Consider the following 6,680-nt stretch of genomic DNA (forward strand, 5'->3'; position numbering starts at 1 on the left):
ACCCACTCTGCTACTACTGTACCGAAAGACAGCTGTCAAAAAGCAAACTGGGTCCCGCCCCAAGCCCCGCCCCAGATCCCACCCCGCTCAATGGGAGACCTGCACCTGAAGGTTGGGCTTAAAACCCCGCCTCTGGCCCGGTCTAACCCGCCCCTGCAGAGGCAAAAAGCCCGCAGTCTTCTGCAGCTACCCTGGCTGGCTCTCAAGTTCCACCCTTCAGCTCGAGCCCGCCCCCTGTACTTATCTACCAAAGCCGAAAAGGATGCTCGCAGGCTCTGCTGCAGAGGTGACTTCCAGGCCCTAAGTTCCTCGCCTTTCTGCGTGGAGCTCCACTCTAAATTCCAACCCCCTCCCCACCCATCCCGCGTGGAGCCCTCGCGCGTATCTCCACAAGCTTTCACGTCACCAACCTCTTTTACCGGTTAGTGACTCTTAGTCATCATAACCATGACCTGTAGGTGCTTCATCCCCCTCCTCCCCGATGAAAACCCACGCCTCAAGATCTTCTAAAGAGAACAGTTTGGAAACATGATGCGCTTGTAGAGCTAAGCAGACTCGAGCACCAATGTATGTGTGATGCGTGGCTCACCGCAACCAGAGATTGGAAAAAGCTCAAGAAAAGGATCAAGCCGATCACCTAACACAGCTCTCAGAAAGCAGAGTTTTACTGTGTGCTTCCCTTCTCCAAAAACAAACAAACAAACAAAGAAAGAAACTACCTTTAGACTCGGTTCTTAGTAATTCTTGTTTGACCAGTTGCAGCCAACTGGTCTGGTCTTCCCATCTCTCCTTTCTCCTCCCTGTAAACCAAGCAAGCCCACCCAAATACTCAAGGAACCCTATGGAATAAAGCCCGAAGTCCTTTTTGGGAGTGTCTTACTTTAATTCGTTTCCTGGGATGTGAGTATGTGCTAAGGGCAGGCACACTTGTGGAGGTTAGAAGACAACTGCAAGAGTTGGCTTTCTCCATTCGTGTGCTTGAACTGAGGTAGTGAGACGTAGCAGCCGCCCCCCCCACCCCCCCAAGATGATACAGGCCCAAAGTTCTTACTATGGTTCCCAAGGCTCTTCTGAAACAGAAGCCTGAAGGAGCGTGGTGAGGCACCTACCCTTAGTCCCAGCACTCCAGGCAGTAGATCTCTGAGTCGGGGCCAGTCTGGCTAGGTCTACACAGCAAGTTCCAGGACAGCCAGAGGCACTTAATAGAGAGATCCTGTCTCAAAACCAAAACCCGAACCAAGCGCCTTCGCTCTCAGTGTCTTCTCACAAACATTCAATTTTAAACTCGCAGCAGACCATACATGACGCCCTTTGCAGCATCTCTAGTCTAGGTGAGGCCCCGTGTAAAGTGGTTTTCACTATTGTATATTTTCCCTTAAAACCCTGACAACTTGGTTGGGGATTTGGCTCAGTGGTAGAGCGCTTGCCTAGGAAGCGCAAGGTCCTGGGTTCGATACCCAGCCCCCAAAAAAAAAAAAAAAAAAAAAAAAAAAAAACCCTGACAACTTGCCCAACACAGTGTGACTCTTGGTGCGCGCCTTACTGGCCATGCTTATCATCGCCTGGACGGCCGCCATCTTCCTGTTGCGTGTTTCCTGGCAGGGGGAGAATCTCCCATGGTAGCAGTTGTGTTTTTTATTAGTCCCCTAGCTTGGCACACAGTAGGTCTTCAGTGTCTGTTAAGTAAATGCGAGAATGAGCAGGAAGCAACAAGAAAAGAAGAGTCCAGTGTGGAGAAGACCACTGTTTTCCTGTAGTTGCTTCTACACTGGTTTTTGCTTCAAAAACCTAATGAACTTCCTGAGGAACAGGCTGAGAAAGGCGGAAAGAGCCCAGCTCCTGAGCTGAGGACGGATAGGAGGCAGATAAGTCCTTGTTGGAGGGCTTGATGCTCTGGATCATAGCCAAAGGCTAACAGATGACAGGAATGGGGAGAAAGGTTTTCTTTTTTTAACATTTATTTATTTTGCTTAATATGAGTTCCCTATAGCTGTTTTCAGACACACCAGAAGAGGGCATCAGATCTCATTACAGATGGTTATGAACCACCATGTGGTTGCTCAGATTTGAGCTCAGGACCTCTGGATAAGCAGTCAGTGCTCTTAACCTCTGAGCCATCTCTCCAGCCCCCAAAAGGTTTTCTTTCAAAATTATTACATGTCTTTATTTCTGCGTGTATGTGTATGGGAGCTGTTGCCATGGCACCGTTGTGAAGATCGGCAGACAACATGCAGGGGTTCACTCCTTCCATCATATATATCCCGGGGATCATATGCATTCTAGGGATCAATCTCAGTCTGTCAAGATTGTGGCAAGCACCTTTACCTGCTACCTGCCAGCCCCAATGTGTTCTTTTAATCATATAGGTGAAGAAGAAGGGGCTGGGAGATGCTCAGTAGTCAAGAGTACTTCCTGCTCTCAGAGCATCCAAATCCCAGAGCCTGTGTTGGGCCGCTTACATCCACCTGTAACTCTGGCTCTCTAGCGCCCTCTTCTGGCCTTTGCAGGTACAGACACATATGTGGCATAGACACACACAGATAAATAAAAAATGGAAACAAACCTGAGAGAGAGACAGACAGAGAGAGAGAGAGACAGATAGAGAGACAGAGACAGACAGAGAAAGATCAGATGCACCAGTCTTTAATAACACCCCATTTCCCTTTGGAAGCTCACTGGGAGTAAAGAAGTGAGGGATTCTCTACCCACCTCTGTTTTGTTTTTAAGGTTTTTTTTTTTTTTTTTTTTTGGTTCTTTTTTTTTCGGAGCTGGGGACCGAACCCAGGGCCTTGCGCATGCTAGGCAAGCGCTCTGCCACTGAGCTAAATCCCCAACCCCGTTTTTTAAGGTTTTTAAAACAGAGTTATTCACTTTATGAGTATGAGTGTTTTGTCTGCATACATGTATGTATGTGTACCATGTACATGCCTGGTGCCTGCAAAAGACGGAAGAAAGTGTGGGTTCCCCTGGAATTGGAGTTCAGATGATGTTAAGCCATCACAAGGGTACTGAGAAACAAAGCCAGGTCCTCTGCAAGAGCAGCAAGTGCTCTTAATCACTGGGCAATCTCTCCATCCCTGAGGGACGTTTTCAATTATAAGTATGGCCTCCGTTCAAGCCCCAGATGTAACATCTTCACAAAGGCTGGTTAAGTTATAGCTTACATGAAGTACAGAGAGGGGTCGCTATGGGATCTTTTCTATAACTAAACGGCTGACCACCTTGAAGCAGAGGGAGGTCATTACGTGACAGGTTCCCATTTTCAGGGTTAAGGAACAGAGGCAAACTTATGATCTCTAGAAGATAATAGATTGCTATCTGCCAGCCCCAGTGTGTGTGTGTGTGTGTGTGTGTGTGTGTGTGTGTGTGTGTGTGTGTGTGTGTGTGTGTGTGTGTGTTAATCATATGGGTAAAGAAGAAGGGGCAGAGAGACGCTTCCTGCTCTCAGAGAATCCAAATCTGTTTCCTAGCACCTACTGGGTTGCTTACATCCACCTGTAACTCCAGCTCTCTATCGCCCTCTTCTGGCCTTTGAAGGTACAGACGCATATGAGCCATACATCTTAGTATGTTTACTGGCGATACAAGAACCCCGGTTGTCTGGGGTTGGGGATTTAGCTCAGTGGTAGAGCGCTTGCCTAGGAAGCGCAAGGCTCTGGGTTCGGTCCCCAGCTCGAAAAAAAAACAAAAAAAAAAAAAAAAAACAAAAAAAAACCAAACCCCGGTTGTCCATGAATTGCCTAGAAAAAGCCAGGTGTGGTGGCACACACCTGTAATCCCAGCCTTTTGGAAGGTGCAGGCAGAAGGATCAGGATTTCAAGGCTAGCCTTGGCTATACGACAAGTTCAGGCCAATCTGGGCTACAGAAGATCATATCCGAAAACTACCACCAAGGCAACAGACAAATACACGAGAACCAGAAAATACGCAGGTATTTAAAGAAATCAAGTAGATTTGACTTTTACCATCAGGAGCCTAAGTTAACCCTCAGTTAATCATCACCACAGAAGCTCAAGGAGACTGCTTCACAGAACATAAAGCACACAGTAAAGAGTTCGTAGGAGGATCAAGTAGCTCAAAGGTAACAAAGCAGAGTTGGGAACCACTTGATACTTCAGTAGATCTTCTACCCCTCCTCATAACACATGGAGCAGTAGATTATTCTAACAACAAAATATTTCATAATTATGGTCACTATTAAGCATGGTCACTTTATCTGGATGGTCTCAGTTCTCAGAACCTCTAGTTTAAACACAAGAAGGCTGGCACAGTGGTTAAATCTGTCTCAGGTCACATACATTTGAAACTGCATGGACTATATGTCCAAATCCTTTATTCCCAATCCTGTACTATATCTCTCTCTCTCTCTCTCTCTCTCTCTCTCTCTCTCTCTCTCTCTCTCTCTCTCTCTCTCATCACCTATTTCTTATCTTTGTTGTTTCTAAGACAGGGTTTTCTGTGTAGCCTTGGCTGTTCTAGAACTCTATCTGTAGACCAAGTTAACCTCAAACTCAGAGTTCTGCCTGCCCCTGCCTCCAGGTGATGGAATTAAAGTTTGCACCACCAACACCAAGCCAGGATTTCTTAGCATTATCTGAACCTCCAAGACATTATGACTCATTCAAGACGATATGCAACAAATGAAAGGTGCAGATTTCAACCCAGGCCTACGTGTTGCCTTGGGACACTTTAAGTGGTCCGAAAAGCAGGTGAGAATTGCAGGATGATGGAGCAGATCTCCTGGGACAGAAGAGTCACAGAAAACATTCCCAGTAATTGTAAAAGTAATGTTTATCCACCTGCTGTAATTGTTGTCTCAAAGGCTTACTTCTGAATATGTTCACCCTTTCTAGTGCTTTTTTTTTCCGGAGCTGGGGACCGAACCCAGGGCCTTGCGCTTGCTAGGCAAGCGCTCTACCACTGAGCTAAATCCCCAACCCCTCTAGTGCTTTCTGAACTCTGACTGGCTGGTTCAACTCAGTTGTTATCTTAGTCAGGGTTTCTATTCCTACACAAACAGCGTGACCAAGAAGCAAGTTGGGGAGGAAAGGGTTTGTTCAGCTTACACTTCCAAATTACTGTTCATCACCAAAGGAAGTCAGGACTGGAATGCAAGCAGGGCAGGAAGCAGGAGCTGACACAGAGGCCATGGAGGGATGTTACTTACTGGCTTGCTTCCCCTGGCTTGCTCAGCCTGCTTTCTTATAGAACCCAAGACCACCAGCCCAGGGACAGCACCACCCACAATGGTCTGGGTCCTCACCCCTTGATCACTAATTGAGAAAATGCCTTACAGCTGGGTCTCATGGAGGCGTTTCCTCAACCGAGGCTCCTTTCACTGTGGTAACTCCAGCTCGTGTCAGGTGGGCACACAAACCAGCCAGTACAGCTGTTCCAGCTCAAACTCCTCTCCAAACTGACTGATTCAATCTAACTTCTCAATGAATTTCTCTGCTTGGTCTCAAACTAACTCTAGAAATCTGTTCTAATCTCCTGGCTCCTTCTCATCCTTTGGCCCGTTCTGTCTTCACCTGTGTCTCGTGTGCTCCCTCTGCAACCTGTCTTTGTAAAACTGTTCCTTAAAAAACCACCTCTGAACTCCACAAACTGAGCTACGCTCAACTCACTGGACTCCCAGCTCAATGAACTGCAGTCACTGAACTGACTGAACAGAACTCAGAGATCTGCATCCTCTGTCTCCCAAGTGTTGGGATTAAAGGTGTGTACCACCATGCCTGGACCTGAACTTTTTTGGGACTTACTCTGTACCAGGCTGGCCTTGAACTCAGAGAGATCTGCTTGCCTGTATCTCCTGGGAGTAAAGGCCTGTCCAATATTCCAGCCAGATCACACGGACCTAGAAGGTCTTTGGATGTGATCCCTTGCCAGTGTAGCCGTGTTGCTGCATTAAAACTCCTCTACACATCCTATTCACGAGCACTCTGCATCCTAGGAAAGTCAAACAGAGGCAGAAGTCATTTGATAACTGAATTTTATTTGTTCTGATCATCTGCTCACCGTGACAATCCCCAGGAGGGAGCCTCTGCAGAAGACCAGAGACACCAAAGTAAACACTGCAAGCAGGCTCAGAGAACAGCCTGGGAAGACCGGTTCTCTGGCAACTGGTCAACTGTCCAATCAGATTTCCTCTCTTCGCAGTCTGAGAGGGCATCTGTCAGAGCTGAACTAAGGAGACCAGTAACTGTCTCTGCTCCTCAAAGTCTTAATTACAATAAAAAAACAAGTTCCCCCATTACTATGAGAATTTCAGTTGCCCATGAACCAAAACATAGGACAAAAGGGAGAGGGTTTAGAGTTAACATGCGATTTCCAGCATGGAAATCAAGCAGGGGCTGAAAAACTCACTCCAGCAGAGAAACCTACGCATACGACAGGAGTCTCAGGGTTATCTTCCCAGGATATCCCTGTTAGAGAACCAATGCCGGCAAGTAAGGGCTTACTCTCCAGAGACCTGATGCCAACCACGTAGGCTTCCAGATGCAGATTCCTCTTTGTTTGGATCTCTTGGGACTGTTGTTATCCAAACCTGGTGGGGTGAAAGGGCTACCCAACCACTGAGAAGCTTTCTGTTAAGAAAGCCCCAAAGAGTAAATGGATAAAACTGCCTATGGGCTTCCCTGCTATTCCAGCTTGAACCACCTGGGGGCTCCTGGCTCCGG

Source organism: Rattus rattus, chromosome 3, assembly GCF_011064425.1.
Source record: "Rattus rattus isolate New Zealand chromosome 3, Rrattus_CSIRO_v1, whole genome shotgun sequence".
NCBI classification, from domain to species: domain Eukaryota; kingdom Metazoa; phylum Chordata; class Mammalia; order Rodentia; family Muridae; genus Rattus; species Rattus rattus.